Below are 24139 nucleotides of genomic sequence, written 5' to 3' on the forward strand. Positions count from 1 at the left end.
GAAAACTGCTTACAAACTGAACAACTTGCTTTTATCTTCCTTGATTTTTTCCAATTTCCAAGAAAACTCTGACTTCAAATACTGGGTTCATCCAGCTGAGGTTTGAGAAAGAAGATTAAAATTGAACAACTTGCATTTTTCTTCCTTGATTTTTCTGAACAACTTCCATGGAACTTTTGCCTCTACAGTGGAATAGGTTCATCCACTGAGATCTGGAGAGAAAAATTATTGCAAATGTCACAGATGTTTAGAACACACTGGGCAGTAGTTGACAGTTGCCATAGTTCAGCCATATAACTTTAAAATAAGTCAAACTTGTCCATTAGTATCTCCACTGTTAAAAGTGGTTAAGTTTCAAGGGGAAAAATACCTACTGTAATTCCATTCTAAGTAATCACCATATTGGATTTTCCCCTCTTTCCAAGCCATGGATCTTTTTGGGAGGGGAGATGAGAAAAAGCAAGAGCAAAGCACAGAAAGGAATGGAGGGCAGGAAACTCACAGGACACTTCTGGTGGTATACCACAAGATACACTTTGAGAAATATTGAACAGCAGCTATTTATCTAACTAAATAAGCTATGGAGGCAACAGGTATACTGTAAAAACTGAAACAAAAATGGAAATGCCCAACATTATTTCCTTGAGAATAGAAAAATAAACAGAAAATGATTTGGTTACTTAGCATACCTAAAAACACCCGCTGATAACTTCTCCATCACATCTTTTAAAATGTGTAGCTGGAAGGATTGCTAAGGTGACAATATTAAAGAGAAAGAATTATAAACATCCAATAGGCCGAAGATACTAGGCAGGTCATTTTCTTTCAAGTTTGTACTCTCAGAGATTCAAACTGTTGTTACAGAAATTCTGTAAACTGTCAAGTTTACCTGTAAAACAGGAATGATTTGAGAGAGTTGATATAACTAAGCCTAAACTTCTAAACACAAGTGGTAAGAGCAGCAACTAAGGGATGACCACTTTTATTCCCAATGAATGAAAGCAGAATGACATATTTGGCACTTACTTTACATCTCTTACATCTGGTTGATAACAGACCCAAGCATGTGAGTGATATGTGTCACTACCAGAATCAAAATTATGAAAAATTTTAAAATTTTTGTTGGAAATTTCAGTGAAATTATAATATTGAGATCAAAAGTCTATGTAATTGCTAATACTGAAGAATTATTTAAGGCATAGAAATCAAAAAATTGGAGGAGAGGTCTGTGTTAAATCAAGTTTGTGTGAAGTGAGTGAGGGGGCCTCTGCACAAGTGAGAACTAAAGTTTGATTCAGGACTTCAGAAAATGTAAATTAGAAAATACGATCATAAGTCTTTTTAAAAGTTAAAGAGGAATGAGCTAAACAATTAATTCACATAGTCACATCCCTGCAAACTCTCTTTATACTTCTGTTACTGAAATTGCTCTGGGTGCAGTGGCTCTGCCTGTAATCCCGAGATTAAGGATGCTGAGGCAGGAGGATCACAAGTTTGAAGCAACCTGGGCTATGAACAAGGCCTTGTCTCAAAAAAGAGTCTGCGGGATGTCCCTCAGTGGTAGAGTGGCTCTGGATGTAATCTCCAGTACAACTAAACAAGCAAACAAAATTGCTATGTATGTGTGTGTACATATAGATGCTCCATGACTTATGATGGGATTTGTTCCAATAAAACCACTCTACCTTAAACATATCATAAATCAAAGTGCACTGAATACCCTACCAAATATCCTATTTAGCAACACAGTACCTGCAGAGTATTGGTCGTTTCTCCTCATGATCTTACAGCTGGGAGCTGTATCTCGCTGTTGCTGCCCAGCGTTACAAGAGAATATCAGTATTGTACTGCATATGGCTAGACCAGGAAAAGGTAAAAATTCAAAGTATGTTTTCTACTGAATGCATGTTGCTTTGGCAACATCATAAAGTAAAAAAAATCTTAAGAGAAACCATTGTTGAGTTGGGGACTGTCTGTATATAGCATATATTTTTATTTTGGAAAATTTAACATATTTCATATAAACATGTCATATTTCAAACCTGATCCAGGAATTGTCAAATAGATTAAAATCATCTTGTCATGGGATGGGTAGAGGTGGTTCGAGAGAATTAACACAGGACTGTTAGCCTAGATTCTAACATGTAAGATTCAAAATATGCTAACTAATTGTATTTGTTTATTTTGGGGGGGGTACTGAGAATTGACCCAGGGGCACTTAACCATGAAGCAACATCCCCAGTATTTTTAGTATATTTTTTATTTTGAGACAGGGTCTCGCTAAGTTGCTGAGGCTGACTTTGAACTAGTTATCCTCCTGCCTTAGCCTCCCTGAGCCCCTAAGAGTAGGTGAACGCCACCATGCCTGGCTATTATTCATAATAGCTATATGGTGTTTTCTATTGTTCCATCTCATGTTATCCTAGAGACATAACTTTTTAATAAAAAAATTATTAAAAAATATTTTAAATCAAAATACTTTAGACTACTACATTTACTACATGAAAGAGTTCTGAAAGCTCCTTAACATGTAACACATTTAGTGCTCTCATTACATATTACTTTTTTTTTTCTTTTTTGTTTGGGTTGCTGGGGATTGAATCCAGGGCCTTGCACATGCTAGGCAAGTGTTCTACCACTGATCTACACCCCAGCCTTTAATATTACTATTTTAAGCTTTTGAAATAAATCTGTCATTACTCCTAGAAGGGGCTGACTTTTGCACACATCACACATATATAACTACACACAAATGTAATGTTTGACAAAGGTAATGTACGATGTTCAGTGGATACAAATGTAAAGGTATATAAATCCCTTCACACAAAAGTTATCATACAAGAACACTGTGATCCAATACATTGAAACTTATGAAGTACAACTGCATTTAAAAGTCATCTTAGAAATAAAAGCAATTCTTAAGAGAAGTTGACCCTTCTCAAGAGAATTTTGGACCTTTGTTTTTGGAACTGCTTTCTCCGAGAAGGAGAAATCCAGATGCATCCTCATTTGATGAAGATATCTTAGCACCAATATTTATAAAAACTAACTGTTCTGTGAAAGATTTTGTGCAATGATAGTATCATCGGAGTAAAGTGTGCAACCTCTCAAGGCGACATGTGTAGTGTCAAGTTAAAGAGAAAAGCAAACCATCTTCCACATAATATTATGGTTTATTTCCTACTCTGAAAGGAGGGAGACTTTCTGGGTATGACTCTGGTTTTGCCACTTGCTATCCTTTAATTTCTTCAACTGTGAAACAGGGATAATAATACTTAAATCTCATAGATTGTTTTAACATTTAAACAAATACCTGCAAGACACTTGGAACACTGGCATACTCGAGGAGAGTTAATGGCTAATTTTTGTTTCTTATTATCATAATGAAAGATTTTATAACTAGAGTACAAGGTAAATTTCAAGCCAGAAACTCAAGTCCATAAAAGAAAAGGATATAAAGATATTTTCCCTGTTGTACATGTGACAAATTCCAAATTTCATCATTAAGGAAAGCCATCCTTATTCCCTTGAGGAAGAGGCAATGGCTATCCGGAGGATCCAACTTTGACAGAATAAACAAAGATCAATCAATTACTGTGAGCCTAAGAGCTGAAGGATGATTAGTAGCAAGAACCAGAAAAAATTCTACAAAAATTAAATCATGTCCAAATCACAAAAATTCAGTAAACTTTAACAACATGTAAACTATAATGTTGGTATAATGTTTTATTTTCTATTTTATGGCCCCAAATGATGATGAAACAGCAAGGTGTATAGGTTAGATGAAGGGCAATCTAGAATCCTGGTGCTGAAGTGGTAGAGGTATGTGTATGTGGTTTCTGGCCATTTTACTTACCAGTCTCCTTCATAAGAATAGTAGAAAGTCAGTCAAGATGGGCATATGAGAATTATGGTATTTATATATCACCTGTTATATATTTAATTTGAATTCTACTGAAAAAACCTTTGGAAGATTGTGTATTGATACATTTAAATTGTAATTCCATTTAAATAATTAGGAAGTTGCGATAGTTTTACACAGAAATATTTTGTTAAGTATATGTCAATGATGTTTGTTACTAAGAAAGGATTACTATTTGAAATATAGTTTTTAAAAAATTATTTTGGGGATTGAACCCAAGGGTAACTTTCTACTGATCTACGTCCCTAGCAGTTTTATTTTTTTATTTGACGGCAGGGTCTTGCTAAGTTGTTTAGGGCCTAAATTGCTAAGGTTGGCCTTGAACTTGTCATCCTCCTGCCTCAGCTTCTTGAGTCACTGGGTTTACAGGCATGTACCACTGTGCCCAGCAATCAGGTTTTTTTCTGGAGTAGTGGGGACTGAACCCAGGGTCTTATGCATGCCAGGCAAGCGATCTACCACTGAGCTGCATTTAAAAATGCAGAAGTCACTACTTTCAAACAAGTACATAAAATTATAAGTAATTCTTTTTTTTTATTGTGAACAAATGGGATACATGTTCTTTCTCTGTTTGTACATAGAGTAAAGGCATACCATTTGTGTAATCATACGTTTACATAGGGTGATGTTGGTTGATTCATTCTGTTATTTTTTCCCCTTCCCCCCACCCCTCCAATCCCTCTTTTCCCTCTATACAGTCCTTCCTTCCCCCATTCTTGCCCCCCTCCCTAACCCTCACTCTAACCCTAAAACTAACCCCTCCCATGCTCCATTATGTATCATCATCCACTTATCTGCGAGATCATTCTTCCTTTGGTTTTTTGAGATTGGCTGATCTCACTTAGCATGATGTTCTCCAATTTCGTCCATTTGCAAGCAAATGCCATAAATTTATCATTCTTTATGGCTGAGTAATATTCCATTGTATATATATGCCACAGTTTCTTTATCCATTCATCAAATGAAGGGCATCTAGGTTGGTTCCACAATCTGGCTATGGTGAACTGAGCAGCAATGAACATTGATGTGGCTGTATCTCTGTAGTATGCTGATTTTAAGTCCTTTGGGTATAGGCCAAGGAGTGGGATAGCTGGGTCAAATGGTGGTTCCATTCCAAGTTTTCTAAGGAATCTCCATACTGCCTTCCAGAGTGGTTGCACTAATTTGCAACCCCACCAGCAATGTATGAGTGTACCTTTTTCCCCACATCCTCGCCAACACCTGTTGTTGCTTGTGTTCTTGATAATCACCATTCTGATTGGGGTGAGATGGAATCTTAGGCTGGTTTTGATTTGCATTTCTTTTATTACTAGAGATGTTGAACATTTTTCCATATGTTTGTTGATTGTTTGTAGTTCTTCTTCTGTGAAGTGTCTGTTCATTTCCTTAGACCATTTGTCGATTGGGTTATTTGTAGTCTTGGTGTTGAGTTTTTTGAGTTCTTTATAGATTCTGGAGATTAGTGCTCTATCTGAAGTATGATTGGCAAAGATTTTCTCCCACTCTGTAGGCTCTTTCTTCACATTGCTGATAGTTTCCTTTGCTGAGAGAAAGCTTTTAGTTTGAATCTATCCCAGTTGTTGATTCTTGCTTTTATTTCTTGTGCTATGGAGTCCTGTTGAGAAAGTCTGGTCCTAAGCCGACATGTTGAAGATCTGGACCTACTTTTTCTTCTATAAGATGCAGGGTCTCTGGTCTGATTCCGAGGTCCTTAATCCATTTTGAGTTTAGTTTTGTGCACGGTGAGAGATATGGGTTTAGTTTCATTTTGTTGCATATGGATTTCCAATTTTCCCAGCACCATTTATTGAAGAGGCTATGTTTTCTCCATTGCATATTTTTGGTCCCTTTGTCTAGTATGAGGAAATTATATTTATTTGGGTTTGTGTCTGTGTCCTCTATTCTGCACCATTGATCTATCTGTCTATTTTGGTACCAATACCATGCCGTTTTTGTTACTATTGCCTTGTAGTACAGTTGAAGTTCAGGTATTGCAATACCCCCTGCTTCATTTTTCCTGCGAAGGATTGCTTTAGCAATTCTGGGTTTCTTATTCTTCCAGATGAATTTCATGATTGCTTGTTCTACTTCTGTAAGGTACATCGTTGGGATTTTAATTGGAATTGCATTGAATCTGTATAGCACTTTTGGTAGTATGGCCATTTTGACAATATTAATTCTGCCTATCCAGGAACATGGGAGATCTTTCCATCTTCTAAGGTATTCTTTAATTTCTTTCTTTAGTGTTCTGTAGTTCTCATTGTAGAGGTCTTTCACCTCTTTTGTGAGATTGATTCCCAAGTATTTTATTTTTTCGAGGCTATTGTGAATGGAGTAGTTTTCCTAACTTCTCTTTCTGAAGATTCATCACTTATGTATAAAAATGCATTGGATTTATGAGCATTGATCGTGTATCCTGCTACTTTACTGAATTCACTTATGAGTTCTAAGAGTTTTCTGGTGGAATTTCCTGGTTCCTCTAAGTATACAATCATATCATCAGCAAATAGGGATAGTTTGAGTTCTTCTTTTCCAATTCGTATCCCTTTAATTTCTTTGGTCTGTCTAACTGCTCTGGCTAGAGTTTCAAGGACGATATTGAATAGGAGTGGTGAGAGAGGGCATCCCTGCCTTGTTCCAGATTTTAGGGGGAATGCTTTCAGTTTTTCACCATTAAGAATAATATTATCCATGGGCTTAGCATAGATGGCCTTTACAATGTTAAGGAACGTTCCCACTATCCCTATTTTTTCTAGTGTTTTGACCATGAAGGGGTGCTGTAATTTATCAAATGCTTTTTCTGCATCTATTGAAATAATCATGTGATTCTTGACTTTAAGTCTGTTGATGTGGTGAATTACATTTATTGATTTCCTGATGTTGAACCAACCTTGCATCCCTGGGATGAAACCCAGTTGATCATGATGCACTATCTTTTTAATATGTTTTTGTATGCGATTTGCTAAAATTTTGTTGAGAATTTTTGCGTCGATGTTCATTAAGGATATTGGTCTGAAATTTTCTTTCCTCGATGTGTCTCTGTCTGGTTTAGGTATCAGGGTGATATTGGCTTCGTAGAATGAGTTTGGGAGGGTTCCCTCCTCTTCTATTTCATGGAATAGTTTGAGGAGTATTGGAATGAGCTCTTCTTAAAGGTTTTGTAGAACTCGGCTGAGAACCCATCTGGTCCTGGACTTTTCTTTGTTGGTAGGCTTTTGATGACTTCTTCTATTTCATTACTTGAAATTGGTCTATTTGAATTGTGTATGTCCTCCTCGTTTAGTTTAGGCAATTCATAGGTCTCTAGAAACTTGTTGATATCTTCGAAATTTTCTATTTTGTTGGAATATAGATTTTCAAAATAGCTTCTAATTATGTTTTGTATTTCAATCGTGTCTGTTGTGATATTTCCTTGTTCAATCCGAATTTTGGTAATTTGGGTTTTCTCTCGTCTTCTCTTTGTTAGTGTGGCTAAAGGTTTATCAATTTTGTTTATTTTTTCGAAGAACCAACTATGTATTTTGTCAATTTTTTGTATTGTTTCTTTCGTTTCAATTTCGTTGATTTCAGCTCTGAGTTTAACTATTTCCTGTCTTCTACTACTTTTGGTGTTGGTCTGTTCTTCTTTTTCTAGGGCTTTGAGCTGTAGTGTTAGGTCGTTTATTTTTTGAGTTTTACTTCTTTTATTAAATGCGCTCCATGAAATAAATCTTCCTCTAAGTACCGCTTTCATAGTGTCCCAGAGATTTTGATGCGATGTTTCTTTGTTCTCGTTTACCTCTAGGAATTTTTTAATTTCCTTCCTAATATCTTCTGTTATCCATTCCTCATATAATAGCATATTGTTTAATCTCCAGGTGTTGGAGTAATTTCTGTTTTTCACTCTTTCATTTATTTCTAGTTTCAATCCATTATGGTCTGATAAAATACAAGGAAGTGTCTCTATCTTCTTGTATTTGCTAACATTAGCTTTGTGGCATAATATATGGTCTATTTTAGAGAAGGATCCATGTGCTGCTGAGAAGAAAGTGTATTCACTCTTGGTTGGATGGTATATTCTATAAATGTCTGTTAAGTCTAAATTATTGATTGTGTTATTGAGATCTATGGTTTCTTTGTTCAATTTTTGTTTGGAAGATCTGTCCAGTGGTGAGAGAGGCATGTTAAAATCACCTAGTATTATTGTATTGTGGTCTATTTGGTTTCTGAGATTGAGAAGGATTTGTTTGACATACATGGGTGAGCCACTGTTTGGGGCATAGATATTTATGATTTTTATGTCTTGCTGATTAATCCCTTCTGATTAACTTTGGCTTGAAGTCCACTTTATCTGAAATGAGGATGGATACCCCAGCTTTTTTGCTGGGTCCACGTGCATGGTAAGTTTTTTCCCATCCTTTCACCTTTAGTCTTTGGGTATCTCTTTCTAAGAGATGAGTCTCTTGCAGGCAACATATTGTTGGATCTTTCTTTTTGATCCAATCTGCCAGTCTATGTCTTTTGATTGATGAATTCAGGCCATTAATATTCAGGGTTATTATTGAGATACGGTTTGTATTCCCGGTCATTTGACTCATTTTATTCATTTATTTGCTTATTTTTGACACGACTTGGTTCCTCTTTATTTGAGAGTTCCTTTAGGATAGCTCCTCCCTTTGCTGATTTGCTTCTTTGTTTTTCATATCTTCTTCATGGAATATTTTGCTGAGAATGTTCTGTAATGCTGGCTTTCTTTTTGTAAATTCTTTTAGCTTTTGTATATCATGGAAGGATTTCATTTCGTCGTCAAATCTGAAGGTAAGTTTTGCTGGGTATAAGATTCTTGGTTGGCATCCATTTTCTTTTAGGGCTTGAAAAATGTTATTCCAGGCCCTTCTAAATTTTAAGGTCTGGATTGAAAAATCTGCTGATATCCGTATTGGTTTCCCCCTGAATGTAATTTGGTTCTTTTCTCTCACAGCCTTTAAGATTCTGTCTTTATTTTGTATGTTAGGTATTTTCATTATAATGTGCCTTGGTGTGGGTCTGTTGTAATTTTGTGTATTTGGAGTCCTATAAGCCTCTTGAACTTGATTTTCCATTTCGTTCTTCAGATTTGGGAAATTTTCTGAAATTATCTCATTGAATAGGTTGTTCATTCCTTTGGTTTGTTTCTCTAAGCCTTCCTCAATCCCAATAATTCTCAAATTTGGCCTTTTCATGATATCCCATAGTTCTTGGAGATTCTGTTCATGATTTCTTACCATCTTCTCTGTTTGTTCAACTTTGTTTTTGAGGTTAAATATTTTGTCTTCAATATCTGAGGTTCTGTCTTCCAGGTGTTCTATCCTATTGGTTGTGCTTTCTATGGAGTTCTTAATTTGGTTTACTGTTTCCTTCATTTCAAGGATTTCTGTTTGGTTTTTTTTTCAATATCTCTAACTCTTTATTGAAATGGTCTTTTGCTTCCTGTATTTGCTCTTTTAACTGTCTATTGGTGCGTTCATTCAATGCCTGCATTTGCTCTTTCATTTCATCGTTTGCTTCCCTTATCATGTTGATTATGTACATTCTGAACTCCCTTTCTGACATTTCTTCTGCCATGCTGTCATTGGATTTTATTGATATAACATCCAGATTTGTTTGAGGCATTTTCTTCCCTTGTTTTCTCATGTCTTTCAGGTGTCAGTGGACTGCAGAGATGTTGCAGATTTCCTCTATTGACTTATAATGTCCCTGAAGATTGCTAGTGTATCACCTCTTATCCTTCAGTAGCCTGAAGTCTTAGAGGAAGTTGATACTGTGGTGCTCCCCTAGGTAGCTGCCTCTCTAGGGGTGGTGGTCTTCAGGTGGGGTATATTTCCTGCTAGAGGGCAGAGGTGCCTCTACTTGTTGACCAATGGTCATCCAAAGGGGAACTAGACTGCGGGCTGAGGCAATGCCTGTTTGGGCCTGTGTCTCTGGTTTTACCGTCTTTGTGGGAAAACCTCACTCGGCGGGGAAGACCCACCCGGTGGGGAGGTCTCGCTAGTCCGTTCCCCTCCTAGAGGTTCCCCTCAGTCCACAACTACCACCTGGGCAGGGCAGCCTTCCCAGGCAATGTTTCCAGGGGCCTGGACCTACCTCCTGGGCTTGGGAGCCCTGCACCTAATCGGCCTGGCTATGCGACCCCTCCTCTGAGCAGTCACTTGGAGCCTCGTACATATGCTCCAAGCCCCAGTGACCCATCACTCGTCTCTTCCTCCAGGCAGCCACCCGGTGTTCTGTGTGGGCACTTGGAGACCAAGCCGTTCACTGTGCACCTCCACCTCCTCAGGACAGCCCCCTCCCCGTTTTTCAGGCGGTTGCTGAATCCAAATAGCTCGCTGCCCAACTCTTTCTCTGGCAGCCCCCGGAACCCTGGCAGATTGCTCCAAAAAACCAAAAAACCAAGCGGTGTGCTGCTCGGCCTCCTCTGCAAGGTTCCCCACTTTCCGAGTTCACTGTTCCAGTGGGGGGAGGTGTGTCTTGCTGCCTGGGCAGGGCAGCCTTCCCAGGGGCCCAGACCTACCTCCTGGGCCTGGGAGCTTCACCCTTCGTAGACAAGTCTCCTTAGGTTGTCCCTTCTTAGAGAAGCTGCCTGCAGTCCTGGAACCTTCACTTCGCCCCTCAGCTTGTCTCTGTGTAGTTCATTCAAGAAAAGGTACCTAGGTCCCTGGACCAGGCCGTGCTATGCACCTAATCGCCTGGCTATGCGACCCGCCCTCTGACCAGTCACTTGGAGCCTCGTACATATGCTCCAAGCCCCAGTGACCCGTCGCTCGTCTCTTCCTCCAGGCAGCCACCTGGTGCTCTGTGTGGGTGCTTGGAGACCAAGCCACTCACTGCGTACCTCCACCTCCTCTGGACAGCCCCCTCCCCGTTGCTCAGGCGGTTGCTGGATCCAAACAACTCGTCACCCCACTCTTTCTCTGGCAGCCGCTGGAGCTCTGGCTGATCGCTCCAAAACCAAACGGTGTGTCGCGAAACCTCCTTTGCAAAGTTCCCCGCTTTCCGAGTTCACTGCGGGGGGAGGTGTGTCTTGCTGCCTGGGCAGGGCAGCCTTCTCAGGCAACGTTCCCAGGGGCCCGCACCTCCCTCCTGGGCTTGGGAGCCTCACCCTTCTCAGACGAGTCTCCTTAGGTAAGAGAAGATGCCCACAGTCCTGGAAACTTCAATCTGCCATTTTTCGCTCCGCTTCGCTGTCCGTTTTTAACCGCTCCGGCGGGGGAGGGGCGTCTCGCCGAGTCACTCTACTTCACAAAGTTCTCTGCGTTCAGGGGCTACTGCCCCATCTGGGACGCCTCCCCTATGGGAGAAACTGACCCGGCGGCTTTGAGTTGGTCCCAAGTCACTATCTCCTCTTTTGAATCTTGAGTCCTGGAGCAACATGAAATGCAGCCGCCCTCTAGTCCGCCATCTTGAACTCAAGCCAATTATAAGTAATTCTAACTGAGGAACTCCCCTATTAGGCACTATTTTAACATTTTGGTCAACATATATCTAACATAAAAAAACAAACTACATTTCTTTAAACATAGGTTATAATTAAGTGCTGGGGATATAGCTCAGCTGGCAGAGTGCCTCTCAAGCACAAGACTCTGGGTTCAATACCCAGCCTGCCAAAAAAAAAAAAAAAAAAAAAGTAGGATATAATTAGGCCTTATTCTTTTTAATTACATTCTTGGTCTAACAGAAATGCTTTATTGTTTCTGATAATACCTGAAGGCTTTCTTCTGTTGTTATCCAATGGCCTCCAACACCAAGAAGCATGATGATATCATGTTCATGCAGTAGTAGTTGTAATTTTACAGTTGGTTCATCATCTTTACTCTATAATCTCACTTGTAAATGCATACAGAGAGAGAGAGAAGAAATATATTTTATAATAATATGACAAAAATTTGTTGTTCAAAAAGTTTTACTTTTTAATGTAGTCACTTGGAGGCATTTTTCTTAGAAAAAGGCAACACATTGTATTCACATATCTTAAAATATACCTTTTGCATTGAAACTTTATAAGGTTTATTCTTTATTTTATTATAAGTGAAAGAAAGTCTGTTTGCATTCAGACACTAAGTAAGGTAATATAACAGATAGTTAAATCCCATAATGTATTAATTATAACAAGGATGACAATACAGTGGGATGAGTTGCTTTCTGATTAAAGCATTCAGATTCAAAATAGTCACACTTTGACATAATTATTGAAATATATAATTGCAAAAATGATGTCAATGAAGTGTATGTTCACTATCACTGAAAGATGTTTTGGGTTAGTTGAAAATCTTGATATTTAAATCTTAAAAGTGTTTAAAATAAACAAACCAACCCCACACATGATGGCCAAAGTGGTATTCACAACAAAATATATACAGAAGCACTCTGTGGGACTATAATATTTTCAGAGTGATGGCACTAAGTGCATACAGATTAGGTGTTGAATAGATACTGGTTAAACTAAAAAAGTTCAAGAAGAGAGAAAACAAACTTCTGTATGTTTTCCATCTAGAGACCACAGAAATCAACCATCTAAATAGAGGGCAGCCACACATAGCAGAAATGGCATAAAGGCATCTGGATAATAAAGTGTACTATCTGGGACCAAATGAGATCACAGAAACAGGTTTTTTACAGAGATTTGTCTTCTGTTACTTAAACTTCAATGCCTGTCCTTTAAAAGGCAAGCCTGATCTCTCTTCCAGATATACAGTGATTATAATGGGAATAATGTGAAGAAGCTCCAACTTAAACTGAGAAGTCTTTAGCTAAAATTTAACATCCAATTTAAGAAATGCATTAACAATTATTCCCTCGCTTTGTTTGTTGTTTTTTGTTTTGCTTTTTTTTTTCTGAAATTCATCAAACTGAAAAAAACTACACAGGCTATTGATTTCATGGGCACCAACCTCCAGCACCTAGGACAATATCTACTCCCAGGCCTCCTGTTTTCTTCCAAACAGCTTTCAGCAATACGGACTTTCCCATTCGATGCATCAATCACTCAGGCTGTAAAGGACAGGAAATCAGGCAATTGTACTGTTCTATATGTGAGCAATACAAATCAGGGGGGGAAAAAAGAAAAGCTATATCTGTCCTCTCTCCTCTGAAATGAGTTAAGCAGTTCAATTATTAAATAGTACATTTAAAGGGGAAAATTATAAACCAATAAAACATTTTCCCATCAAGCCCAACATTGATAAGGTTCAATTCTAAATGAATGGACTGATAAATTCAGTAAAATAAAAATAAGAGCATTTTGTGGTAAGGTGGTCAAAGGACAGTCTGTGGATGCAGAAGGTTGCTCTCAATAGCTTAGAATATGTTACTAGAACTGAGAATCTGAAAACACAGAGGTATATATGTATCATTCATATTACAATGTGAACTGGAAAAATAAGCAGTTTCTTAAATATGTTTAGATTTTATTATGTTTAAAGTTCATAAACATAAGAATATAGTTGTTCATCATGGTACTTAGCTACTATGAGCTGTTTTATCCTTTCTCAATCATAGAATCCCTCCCCTTACTACCAAAATGGAGAAAAGTCCTGAAAGTAAGGAAAAGGAACATAATTATTTTTAGCTATTAGTGAAAATTAATTTTAATTGGTTACTTTAAAAGTATTGTATTAGTAGAAAAAATAATTATATTTCTATATAATAGAATAATCAGAACTTGAATTAGCAAACAAATTTTGTATTGCATTTTTATATTTTTATTTCTATATTTTGGGGTGCTTCAGATTGAATCCAGGATTTGGTGCATGCCAGGCAAGTTCTCTACCACTGAGCAACATCCCAGGCCCATTTCTAAATATCGTCAACACCTTGTGGAAGAGAATTCCTCTTAGAGCTTCTCAGCTTTGAGGAATAGTGCAACAGTCATCTGAGATTTGGGGGAATTGAGTGGAAAGACAGAAGGGAAAGAAGACTGAAATCACCTAGGAAGGGTAGAATTGACCAATATGAAACTTTTCCCTTCAATAATACCACTTGTTTGCTTTCTCCATTGTATCTTTTGTACTTTCAAATCTATTCTTTTCCCTCTTTTCCTTCAGCCCCTGTATTACCTCCCTTCCATTTCTTGGTTATTTCTGCAGGATGCATAATGTAACAATGGAAATAACATGGACTTTACTGTTAGGTCAGGAATCAAGACCCATTCCAGTCCCTTGTCTAATTGTATATGATTGCAGAAGCTAGTTAAATTCTGAGAAACTATTTCATGGTTATCCACCACAAGTCTGTTGAGACTGTAAGGAGGAAATGTCCATATTAAGCTCAGTGAACATTATTTCCCTTTCTACCTCCCTTCACTTATATTCTGCTCATCCTCTTTGATCTATTTCAGTTAGTTTCTCTGTTCCTATTTTCGTCTTCCTCTCCATATGCACTGCTGTTTGGAGAGGCTCAACTTTTATACACACACACACACACACACACACACACACACACACACATATGTTTTATTTATTTATTTATTTATATTTCTTAGGTTGAACCTTCTTAAGAGTTTACAAGAGACTCATAAGAGTCCACCATGTCCTGCTCACTTTAAACTATATCTGACTTGTGTTTCTGTGTGCATGGATCATTTGTCTTCCTAGGGTCTCACAGAAAACAGAGAACTTTAAGGGCATATGATGGGGTAAAAGAGGTTAAGAAACAGAGTGGTACAAAAATATATTGATTTATTGAGTGAAACCAAAGAAACAACGGGTATTTCTAAACTGTGTCAGGTTCACTTAAAGCAAACTTGGGTAAGTTGTTAAGACAAAAATTAAGAAAAAAGAAAGATATAAGTTTGAAAAATTTAAATAATTAAAGCTATAACTTAAGTAAATTTGGAGTCAGCACAAATTTTTTTTTAGCTGTTAGTGCATTTTAAAATTAACTTTTGAGATACAGCCACATCAATGTTCATAGCTGCTCAATTCACAATAGCCAAATTGTGGAACCAACCTAGATGTCCTTCAATTGATGAATGGATAGAGAAACTGTGGTATATATATATATATATATACAATGGAATATTACTCAGCTATAAAGAATAATAAAATTATGGCATTTGCAGGCAAATGGATGAAATTGGAGAATATCATGCTAAGTGAGATAAGCCAATCTCAAAAAACCAAAGGACAAATGATCTCACTGATAAGCAGATGATGACACATCATGGGGGGTGGGAGGGGGGCAAGAATGGAGGAAAGAGGGACTGTATAGAGGGAAAAGAGGGATGGGAGGGGTGGAGGGAAGGAAAAAATAACAGAATGAATCAAACACCAACCCGGTGTAGATGTATGATTACACAAATGGTATGCCTTTACTTTTTTGTACAAACAGAAACAACATGTATTCCATTTGTTTACAATAAAAATAAATTTTAAAAAAATGTCTAGGAGGTAGCAAAGCACAGGTAGTATTTCCAGAACAAGACTGCTGAGTCGATGATCAGTTTACCTGGAATAAAAAATAAATAAGTCCTCCTTTTGGGGACTTGCGACAGACTTTTGTCATTGAAACCTACAAAGTCAACAGCTAAAAAGGATATGTGAATTTGAAGTGTGTATGCTTTTCTAATAAAAGTTACATTTTAATTACAAAAAAAAATTAACTTTCATTTGGGATTTTGTACTTCACTTCATCAGTGCAGTTTTGCGGTTTTTATTTCCCTGAAAAATTTCATGTTCTAAAGTTTGTGCTGAGAAATGTTACCCACCTATAGAAGGTCTAAGTCTTTCAAGGCACTGCTTGTCTTCCAAGCTGCATGCTGTTGAAATCACTTTGGCTCCTCTGTGCTGTGCGACCTGAATGACTATTGTGCCAAATACCTGTGTGGAAACACATATACAGGGGACAGGCCAGATCCAATCTATTTTGTAGACTATGTAAAATATACAGCATATATATATTGTGTGTGCGTGTGTATATATAGTATATGTGTGTGTATATAGGTACATGCATGTACACTCTTTTTGGTACCAGGAATTGAACCTGGGATGCTTCATATTGAGCCATATCAACAGCCCTTTTTATTTTTTAGTTTGATACGGGGTCTTGCTAAGTTGCTGAGCCTCCCAAGTCACTGAGATTACAGGCATGCACCATTGCACCTAGATTACTTTAATATATTTTTTAAAATAAAGAAACAAATAAAAAATAAAAAGGTCTGGGGATGTAGCTCCATGGCAGACTTCCTGTGAATTCTCCCTAGTGACACAAAGAAACAAAAAAAACAACCCCCCCCCAAACAAAAAATGTTATAATAAAAAAAGGAAAAAATACAGATAAATTTAGCAGGGGACTTCAGAAGGGAAAGTAGAAAAGCTGCACACTTCACATGCTCAGGTCTGAGCATCATTTCCAGGATGGAGGCCATGTTCAGAAATGTGACCATAGAAAGATAAAGGCGGCTTAAGGGCACTGTTTAAGTACTTCAGGAACCTAGCTGCCTCTCTTTGGAGACTGGAGCACTTCAAACACTCCATCTGTATTTGGACCTGTAGGGTGAGCACAGGGAAACACTACTACCGCGATGTTGGACATCAGAGGACGTCAATGCTGAAGACAGCTCGCCTTTTTCCAGAGAAAAGGAAAGGAAAATAATTTTCATCAATAGCCAAATAGAAAACTATAAATTCACCACAAGTTTTGCAATTATTTTAGATTATAATATTTTACATATTCTTTTTGTTTGTTTGTTTTTTTGCCCTGGGAATTAAACCCAGTGGTGCTTACCCAGTCAGCCACATCCCCAGCACTTTTTATTTTGAGACAGAGTCTTGCTAAGTTGCTTAAGGCCTCACTAATTTTGCTGAGACTGGCCTCAAACTTGTGATCCTCCTGCCTCAGCCTCCAGAGTCACTAGGATTATAAATGTGTGCCACCACGACCAGTTTTACATAGTCTTTTAGTGTCTATTATTGCAATTGTCTATTTTTGGATGTTATATGCAATACATTTAAATTAGTACATTTTGTCCTTGTGTGTGATCTATCTATAAAATGCCAACACTTTATTAACCTGAGTGTGTCAGTGATATGATACAAAACTAGTAAGGAATTCCAGGAATAAACAAAAATGATTTGGCTGGGGTTACAACTCAGTGGTAGAGAGCTTACTTACCAACTCTGGGTCCCCTCCCCAGCATGTGGTGTGGGTGGGGGAGACTTGTTTGCTTTTTAATGTTCTGGTAAATTTAAAGTAATTAGAAACTAATTACACTAAATCTAACTTTTACCTCCTATTGATAAAACCTGCTTATGGTAACAAAATGGGAGGCTGGTAAAGATATCAGTTATTAATCTATTGGCAAAGAATTCTATTTGCTTGTTTCTAAATTCCCTAGGTTGACTGCACGTTAATCTTTTTTTTTTTTTTTTTTTTTTGCGGTGCTGGGGATTGAACCCAGGGTCTTATGCTTACAAGGCAAGCACTCTGCCAACTGAGCTATATCCCTAGCCCTTAATCTATTTCTTAAAAATAAACATTAACACTTATATTTGCTCCATCCATCTCAGTACTGACTTTCCAGGAGAAAGATGAGAAAGATAATGCAGGGCTATATAAGCTCGTACTCCATCCTGAATAGTTCCAGCTGCTTCTGTCCATGTATCCTTTTCTGGTTTAAGAACTATCTCAAGGAATAGGAGGAAACCATCCATTAGCAAGTCCTATTAATACTGCCTGAAGGATCTATTTCTTTCCATCTCTTCGTCCATGGACCATGGCCCTGGTCCAAGCCCCTGCTCCTGTTAACCTCTCACCAACATTATGGTTTCCCTGGTCCACTCTTGCCCACATATATCTATTCTCAAGATAGGAATATTTCCTAAATACATTCAGGAGAGTACGTGAAACATTAACACAACTGCTTTAATAAATAAAAAGCAGAAGGTAAATAACCACCATCAGAGAGGAGAAACAGTGCTTAAGGATCATCCCCGCAGCCTCCTCTCTCCCCACCAGGGGTCATCATTCTCACTTGATTTCTGATTCACCTTTAGAGTTTATCAATTGTGCACTCCTCAACTGTCATTCAGTTTTGCCTGGTTTTGAATGTTTATCTAAATAGAACCGTACCCTAAGTATTCTTTGCTATATCGCCTTTTATGTTGAACATTGTTTTTAAGAGACACATTTTTGTGCCCTTTCATTTGGGAGGTTGTAGTGGTACTTTGGTTTTTGTTGTTTTATGGTATTCCACTATGTGCAAACACCTTTGCTTCAGCTCATGAACATTTGTGTTGTTTCCAGTTTTGTCAATGACAAACAGAATGTTGCTAAGAATGTTCTTGTATAAAGGATACTGTTATATTATGCATGGTTTTCATTAGGATATTTACTTTGGAGTGGAAATCCCAGGTCCCAGAGTATATTACTTTTGATTTAGTTACACACTTTTCTGTGTTCTTGAATAAATTTACTTTCCCACATCATTGTCTTAGTACAGTAAACTCTTTATGAGATTTTTACATTTTTGCCAGTCGTGTGCATAATGGTATAATGTTTTCTTACTGTGACTTAAATTTGCTTTTCCCCTACTACTAAAAAGGCTGAGCCCCTACATTTGCTGGACTTTTGGAATTCTTTTCATGAAGTTACTGTTCAAGTCTTTGTCAAACTTTTTATCATCCTGTCTTTTTCTTATTTATCGACTTAGAGGAATTCTTATAGTCATTTACACTGTAAATATTACAAGTTGAGTAATTTTCTATGTGCTACAAATATTACAAGTGAGTATCCCATATCTGCAATCACACTTCCCATCTGGAAAGATTAAACTGAAGATAAATTCCGACTTTACATACAGTTATGATAAAGTCACATATAAGGATTTATATGTCAAATGCTTAGCATGTTATTGCTGAATGCATCTTAACCTTATAGCCTCACAGTAAACCTTCCTCTGATTTAATTTGAAATATTTCTGTATAAGAACTGTGAACAATAAATTACCAGAGAAGAATAAGAATTAAACCACTAGTAGCAACAATTGCAACAGCAAAAACATCGATAGTACTCCTCTCTGTGGAAAATAAACATGTCCAGGTTTGAGAGTAAGGCATAGAAAAGCTATCCAAAGATGTTCTCTGGCCACATTTTGGAGAAATTTCTTTTGGTTTCCTGGGAACTGATTTGCCAGCCTCCTACTGGTGGAATGTTCCTGCTCTGCAGTGTCCCAGAGTGCTGGGCCAGCTCAGACTCGGGCATCAGCTCCTCACATCCTCCTTTCCCACAGTCCTAGGGTGGGATCCCAACACCTGAGGCCTCAGTCCTGGCTCTTCATTCTGACCTCTGGCAAACCCCCTGCCTCCAAAACATTTCTCCTGGGGCAGTGGGGTCATGACCCCCAGTAGCGGGTCACCAAGACAACTGAGCTATGCACATGCCACAGAGAGTTTTCCAGTAAGTGCAGCAGTGTGCCCCCAACTTCTGGGGTTTGCTCCCCTGAATTTCACACATTAGGCCTAAAGGCCACATCTGGGCTGCATGTGCATGTGTTCACACACACACAGTACTTGGTGAGGTCACCCTAACAGCTAGGCTCTCAGGACAAGCACGCCTGGCAGCCCTGGAGGACCTGAGCTCTGCACAGAGTCCTGCTCTCTCCTCCCCTGAACCTGTGCAGGTCCTCTCTGGGCAGGGCCTTGGGCTTTGGAGTCCTGCACAGGGAGCCCATGATGCCACGTCCCCTCTCCAGCCCCACCCTCCCATTTCTCTGGTCTGGATGTGCTACCAGGGTATGTGGGCCCCCTCTCTGTGGCCAAGATGCAGGCCACTGTGACTGCCATTGCCTTGGATTGGCCCCATGGAGCAGCAGGTAGGGAAGGCTGAAGTGGGCAGGGCTGGTCCAGTCCTGGAGGCCAGGCATGGGAACTGCTATGGATCCTGGGTGGGGGCACCCTATGGCCTGTGTGGGATTGGTCTCCCACCCTTCCGTCCACAGCCTGTGCAGAAGTGAGGAGTGCCTGGAGCCACAGGGCCACCTCTCCAGGGTGAGGCCATTGTAGGATGGGGCATTTGTGGCCCTCTCCTCCAGATTCCTGGGTTAAGGTGTGTGCACCCAATGCCAGGCTGGTTGCATCGTTGATGAGGGGAGGATATCTGAGGAGCATCATTCAGCAGACCCACACTTGTTGATCAAGGACTTGGAGGGATTTAAAGTGTCTGGGAAGAGGGGCCCATGGGGTCAGCCCAGGGGAAGGTGTCATGAACCACCTCCACCACCAGCTGCCAGGGTTCCATGGCCACCTCCAGGACACAGGTGGTCCTGTGGCCACCTAAGGATGCTGATTTACTGGAGGGCAGGCAGTGCAGCCAGCTTGAGTGATTGAGAAGTGAGTGGGCTGAGCCACTTCTGATGAGGGGAGCGGGCCTTGACCTACAAGCTCTAGAGATCTCCCTCTAACACCACTTTCCTCACCTGTCAGGAGGATCCACAATGGCAGGTTTGTTTCCTGGATGGGGCTAAAAAATACTGGAAAACCCCATTAGCCCACCTTGACTGGATCCCTTGTTATTTTTCTAACTTAGGAAACTTGTTAACCATTCATTGGGGTTTCACAGCTAAGGTAGTCAAAGCCAGTAAGCACAGCCAGAGAGGAGAGTGAAGAAGGATCATTACTTGAAGCAAGTAAGTAGAGTACTGGAGAAGTGCCAAAGCAGTGTGTCCTAGAACAAAGGAAGCACGGGCATGTTATTGAGGGGTTCCTATGCATGTTTGTGCTGGCGAGACCTGTTATGGCCCGTAGAGGAGGGCACATTCCTTCCCATGTGCAGTCCAAGGCCATGCTTCTTCATAAATGGCATGTTTCTAAATAGCAGATGGTCACCTGATGGTGCATGCCTATAATCCTAGTTCTTCTGGAGGCTAAGGCAGGAAGATCATAAGTTGGAGGCCAGCTTCAGCAAGGACCTCAGCAACTAGTGACATCCTGCCTCAAAACAAAACAAAATAAAATTACGGGATTCTCACACAGAGACAGGAGACACCAGGGTATTCAGCAGGCAGCAGTGTTTATTTGTGGACACAGCCTCAGAAAATTCTTATCCAAAGGTTGAGCATTCAGTGTATGTAGCCACATATATTCTTGTTAGTTTCCTTTTACATATTACTTCTTTGTCTCCCATATGAGGTAATACACATTCCTGTTTGGGCATTCTATTTCTAAACTGGAAAGTAGCAAGAATGTTACAACTGAGTTGTGGAAGACTCACAGTGATACTGCTGACACCATCTTTCCTTTGTTCTGAGAAATTTCTACCATGAAAACAAAAGGTCTGGAGATAGAGCTCAGTGATACAGCACTCCTGGCTTCTGTTCCCAGCACCAAAGTAAGGCAAACCAAACAAATGACAGATGGACTTCATTTAGGGCACGCAGAGAATTTAGCATTATAATGAATTATAGTGAACAAAGTTTACCCTAGGTCACCTAGCTCACCTAGAAGAGGAGCTGTGTACCTTTGACTCATTCAAGATGTTTCTTTCAGGCCTTTTCTAAAGAGTCTTATTTGAAACAGAAAAAAACTTCAAGTGATGTTAGCAGTGATCAGCTCCCTGCCTACAAGCACAGGTGTTATAAGTTGCTGCCTGGCCACTAACCACATTGCAGAATGTTTCCTGGTGGGGAGAAAGATCTGAAGGGGGCAGAGCTTGGCTTCTGGATCCCTTGGGGCCTCTCCTTCCTCTTAGGCTATTCTACCTAACACCTCTAGTTTCTGAGCGACATAGATCTTGGATGACCTCCAAACCCAGAGGCTTTGAGCCTGATCCCAGGCTCTCACCTTACCCCACTGTTGATGGCTGTTTCCTGGGGCACACTAAGGCCCTGATTCTGGAGGGTTTCAGTTCCATCCCACCTCTCTGCTCTCCAGTGCTCTGAGGGCATCGTTAGAGTACCCCTCTAGGCAGGGGTTGCAGCCTTCCTGGCCGGCTGTCTTGACCTTGACCCTCCAAGATGGCAGCCCCTGGGGCTACTCAGTGGACCACCTTTGTGTTACTTATGGGATTGAGTCTTAGTCTTAGTTGCCAGAGGGTTGTTTCTCCCTTGTACCCAGAATCTCCCTTGCTGAGGCAGTTAGTCTCTGATTGAGGCTGAAGGCTAACTAGGTGCCAGTGGTCACTTTTCTCACTTCTTCTGCCCACTAGTACCAGAATAGTTTTCTCTCTCACAGCCCATTGCCCAAGGCCCAGGTAACCCAGGAAGCCTTGAAGGTCAGTTCTGGGGGGTGGGTAGAGCCACTGTTCATTCTGCAAAGTGTCACCTTTGTTCTGAGAGGCTGCAGTGATGAGAATCACCTACATATTTTCTTCTAGACCAACTTGACAGTGGGATTGTGATGGATGCAGTCAGGAAACCCCTTAAATCAACTGTCATTTGTGGCTAGAGACTGACCTAGAAACCTGTAGTCCTGGGGCCAGAGAGGAGGAAGCAGATTTGGACACATTGTAGAGAAATTGCTGGTTAGGGTTACAAAGGGTGTGGGGAAGACTGAAGTCCTCTGAACACCTTCCCGAGACACTTGGTGAGAGGTCCCAAGAGGAGAGGCAGGGCTCCTGACCTGCCAGCTCATGAGCCATCACTGCTTGGTAGCCATAGATTTGAAGCCACATCCTCATACCATGCTGGCCTCTGAAGGGGTGACAGGAGCACAGAAGGCCAGAGCTGATCAACCTAGTGGGATGGTTTCAGGGTCCACCAGTGATTTCAGGCTTTCTGGCCATTCACTGGCTTGCTGTCCACTCACTGGTAAGAATCGAGAGGCAGAAGCTAAGTCAGTCTCCCAACCCTGAGTGTGGATAAGGACAGAGATACGATCTGATTCATGTAGCTCCTTCCTGTTCTGGGACTCCTGACCTGCTCTGAGCATTACAGCTGGCTTCCAACAGGAGCAGATCATGTGTAGAAGAGAAATGGCACCAAGAGAGGCCTTGTGAGTTGCCCAAGCCACACATCTCAGGAGTGGCTCTACCCAGGTTGACTTCAGGCCTTGTCCCTTGATTCTGTCCCTCACATGCTCAGCTCAGGGAGGTGCTGTCCATGGAGGGTCAGCAGCTCCAGGGGTTGGGCCTGGTGACCACTGTGTACTGTCCTCAGTGGCAGCATTTTGCACTCAGAGAGACTGATGTGGAGTTTTCCAATGTAGTGCGACTTTCACACTTGCTGTGCTCTGCCATCCTCCTGAGGACCTTGGGTAAAGGTGACCTGCATGTTATACTGGAGAAAATAGCACAGAGGGGTGTTGGGATCTGGCGATGAGCACACAATTTATAAGCAGCAAACAGAGACTAGACCAGGGCATCGACCTGAGAACCCCAAGATCTTTGTTCATGGCCCTGGCCTCATGACTTCTTTTGTTGAGGAAGCTGACGGAAATCAGGAGTAGACTTGCCTGTGTGAGAGGGAGATGGAGGTGGAAGGTGGAGTCCGACCCACTTCCTGTTACTGTAGCACCGGTTAGATTGGCTTTGACTCCCATGGGTCATGTTCTGGGTTCAAATGGGGAATCCAGCACACAGTTTTCTTTAACTTCTGACTGATATTACCATAATGGGAGGTTGCTTAAAATTAATTTTTGGTAATTGTTGAGAATATTTATTTATTGGTGCTGAGGTCAGATCCAGGACATTGTGCATGCTATGTGCAAACTCAACACTGAACGTCTACTCTAAGCTCCTGATAAGGTTTATTACCTTGAACTTTGTCACACTGCTCAGCTCTGCACATAGCATGTTAATCATTTTAGGAGTGCTCATGTAAATCAGATGATATCAGATTAAAGAGCCCTAAATTTATCTAATGTCTGGAAAACTGAGGTAACCTGTGCAGCATCCTGTTTCAGACCCTAGAGTGGCACTTAGAAGCCTTAGTCCTTGTCCTCACCTTCCAGAAAACCACCCCCACACCCATGATGATATCAAAAGCTCTGTCCTTATATCAATAACGCCAATCTAACAACAAGGATAAGGTTTTGGAAAGGAAAGGAAAGGAAAGGAAAGAAAGAAAGAAAGAAAGAAAGAAAGAAAGAAAGAAAGAAAGAAAGAAAGAAAGAAGGAAGAGAGAAAGAAAGGAAGAAAGATGGAAGGAAGGAAGGAAGGAAGGAAGGAAGGAAGGAAGGAAGGAAGGAAGGAAGGAAGGAAGGGAGTTGTTTTTCTTTAATTTGCTAGCAATGAAAATATGCGGTGGACTCCTGTCCCAGAGAGACAAGGATT

At 40.2% G+C, this 24139-nt stretch overlaps 1 pseudogene; it reads right to left on the reverse strand.

Moving 5' to 3' along the window:
* Positions 1-115: 115 nt before the first annotated feature.
* LOC124961315 (quinone oxidoreductase-like protein 1) lies at positions 116-21815 on the reverse strand (annotated as a pseudogene).
* Between the last annotated feature and the right edge of the window lie 2324 nt (positions 21816-24139).

Source organism: Sciurus carolinensis, chromosome 12 (assembly GCF_902686445.1).
Source record: "Sciurus carolinensis chromosome 12, mSciCar1.2, whole genome shotgun sequence".
Taxonomy (NCBI): Eukaryota; Metazoa; Chordata; class Mammalia; order Rodentia; family Sciuridae; genus Sciurus; species Sciurus carolinensis.